The sequence below is a fragment of the Pollicipes pollicipes genome, unplaced genomic scaffold, assembly GCF_011947565.3.
Source record: "Pollicipes pollicipes isolate AB1234 unplaced genomic scaffold, Ppol_2.1 Scaffold_2555;HRSCAF=2994_pilon_pilon_pilon, whole genome shotgun sequence".
NCBI lineage: Eukaryota > Metazoa > Arthropoda > Thecostraca > Pollicipedomorpha > Pollicipedidae > Pollicipes > Pollicipes pollicipes.
The window spans coordinates 5145631-5148620 of record NW_023596136.1 but is presented as its reverse complement, the minus strand read 5'-3'; the positions used below and the strand labels follow the sequence as shown (position 1 = coordinate 5148620).

The following is a 2990-nucleotide window of genomic DNA, read 5'->3' as shown; positions in this document are numbered from 1 at the left end:
TGCATGACGCTTGGTTCATGACGTTGCCAGAACCCGTTGCAGATGCTTTCAAAATGCTCGCTCCGTTCATTCGTGAGGAATGCGTAGAGTTAACTATGCCTTGCAATAGCGTCTGAGTAGGTTGGCAGCTGTTTGAACAGCCATCAGCTGCATTCACTGCAGTCCTCAACCTCATAGTGCCGAGTCACGTGCCCCACTCGGTCGTTTTAGAGCGGTCGGCACGGTTAGGATCAGTCTAAGGATCCGGACGCAGGCCGTGAGAGCACCTCCACTCGATTCCCACACGCACGCAGCGCGGTCCAGCCATCCCGTGACGTCACACGCCTTCATATGACGTCACCATTCGAGCGGAACGTCGCCCCGCTTCCCCGCGCGTCAAAAACAGGTCGGTTGTGACACGCCGACCTGTTACAACCCGCGCCGCGTGGCGTCTGATGCGCGAGTGCCGCGCGGCGTCGTACGCTTTGCATGCACGCCGGGCTCACCATGAAACGGCGAAATAGCTCACGGCCGGCGGTTGACCCGGCAGCTGGCGTCGAGAGCCGGCGCCTCGCGGTCGGCTGCTCGGGCCGCGCCAGTGTGTCGCCGTCTCGGCTACAGCGCGCCTGTCCTGGTGACCTGTCTCAGAGCCTGGGCGGCGCCGGCGGGAGCTGCAGCGGGAAGCACGCGGCGGAGGTTGACGCGCGGAAGAGCCGCAGGACGCGGACGGCGCACGGGGCGAGGCAGTGACCGACGACGGCGTCGGTGGCACGTGTCCTTGCATCTGCGGGTTCGCTGCCGCACGGCTGCCGACAGCACGTGTTCGCTGGCGCGGGGTCAGCGGGACGCGTCCGCGCTCGGTTCAGTGCTCCTCCTCAGTGCCCTAGCCGGCGGCGGCGGCGGATGCGGGGCGGTGCCGCACAGTTAGCCGGCCGGCCGGCGTCAGTTGCCAAGCGGCGGCGGCCGGGGCGTGCGCGTCCTCCAGCCCCGGACCGGCGCGACGGCGACAGCTGGCCCCAGCCCGTCAGGTAGGTGAGGCGACCCTGTCGCCGACCTCGCCGTCGCGAGGCGAGCCGGGTACCTGCTCCAGTCCCAGCCCGCCGGCGCCGCCCGTCATCGGCGCTGGCACGCCACAAAAACGGCCCCGCTGCCGGACCGCGGGGCCACGTGGGGCCGGGAATGTCACACTCGCGCCCCGGCAGGAGTGCGCTGAGCAGGAAATGTGGCTTCCAGATCAGTCCGCACGGCCCGGGGCTCGCCAATGTGTCCCTCGGTTCGCGGTGTGACACGAGCTGACAGGCACCCCACTGCGTTTGATCCCGGCCAGGGTTCGGACACCGGCCGCGTCCACGTGCGGCCGATGGGGGCCTTCTGGTCACGTCGCACGCGTCGTGCCGGAATGCAGCGCTGAAGGCGTAACTGGGAGCCCCGGCACGCGCGGCGCGCGGTGCTTGAACGTTCCCTCGCACGGGCCGGAGCTCCGGGATAGTTGCAGGATCCAGCGACTTCCAGGCTATGCTAGTGCGCCAATCTCGCGTGACGTGTCGCTGAGCCATTCTAAGCTTGCTCGGGCTTTCCGGCTGGACGTCCGACTCCGAACTGAGTGTTGGTCGGAAACTGGGTCACTGGTGTCGCCGGCAACCCGGAGCGGCTCAGGCGCCGCATCGCACCTATCTGCGTCGGTTCGCGGCTCTTGGTCGGTTCCAAAGCGATGTCGGGCGGCGAGGCGTCCGTGCGGGCGGCGGTGGGCCGGCCGGGGCACGGGCGCCCCTGCCGCTGCGGGACGGGCCGCCGCGCCGCCGCCGCCGGCGTCGCGTGAGTCGGCTGAATCTGCGCGTCACGCTCCACCGGCCGAGCACGTCCTCCAGCCGGCCGGGCGGGGCCGCGCTGGACTAGGCCGAGGCCGAGGGCGGTCGGTGGCGTCCGGTGGCGGAGAAGGGAAGTGGTGTCTGGGCGCCGGCTGAGCGGCGTGGGCGTGGCACCTCGGCGACTCTCAACGGTCCAGTGTTCATGCGTGTAAAACGGGTGCGGTCCACGCTCACGTGCACTGTCATCTGCTGATCAAGCGGAGGTTTGCCTGACAGTTACCATCCTGTCCACCTTTCACAGGTGAGTGGTTGACCGACTTGTGTCGTGGAGTCAATCTCTGATTGTTCATTTCGCTGGATTGGAGTGGAGGAGTGCTGGATTGCACTCGATGCTACACCTCGCTCTTTGCATTGTGTGCTCCCTGCGGCTGGTGACCATCCCGACTCAAAACACCTAGCAGCGTCTCAGCTGATCCACTGGTGTCGGTGGTGATCTGGCCGCCCCGCCCGACCTCCTGCCCTACCTCCACCGTCCGTCCGTGACCACGCCCCGAGGCCATTCCAGTCCCGCCCGGTGTCTTGTCCGTACGCCCAGAGACGCTCCTTTGGTGTCTATATCTCTAAACAATCTGGGTCAGTTTATGGGGGTCGGGTTGCGAGCTGGCTTGCCTCATCTGTCGACTGTCTGGTCACACTGGCCTGGTTACTAGGTCAGCGGCGCCGCGGCCCGCCCGGCAGACGCGCGTGTCTTACCGAACGCCACCGGCTGACGGACGTAATTAGGGGATTAATTTTGGTCGAGCCACAGGCTGACATGTCGAAATCGGCCGCCATAAGCCGGCTCATTAGACTTACATGCCGCGCTTGGGGACATGTTTGGAAGGGCTGGCTGTGGATCTCAATGGCGTCTAGGCTCAGTGAAAACCTGACTGACGAGCTGGACATACGGACCATACCCGAAGGCGAGGGTGTCCGCGGAAATCGTGGTAACGGCTCGGCCTGCTGATGTTCCGTTGTAACAAGCCGTTTTGACAAGTGGCGTTATCACTACAGATGTCCTGAGAAATGACGCCACAGAACATTTCCGCGCGGTCAGTCGCTTCAAGAGAATGGGAGCGCCTTTTGATTAGGGCGGAGCAAACTTTTTAAAACTTAACTATGCCCATGCGTCACCGTGAACTGTTTACAAAGAGTGAGGTTAAT

At 64.9% G+C, this 2990-nt stretch overlaps 1 protein-coding gene across 1 annotated transcript in view; it reads left to right on the top strand.

The window, feature by feature from the left end:
* Positions 1–974: 974 nt before the first annotated feature.
* LOC119102872 (uncharacterized) overlaps positions 975–2990 on the top strand; it is a 15189-nt gene continuing 13173 nt past the window's right edge. Inside the window, exon 1 of the mRNA XM_037226325.1 lies at positions 975–1007. The gene's annotated coding sequence lies outside the window, so the exon portion shown is untranslated. The remainder of the gene's footprint in view (positions 1008–2990) is intronic.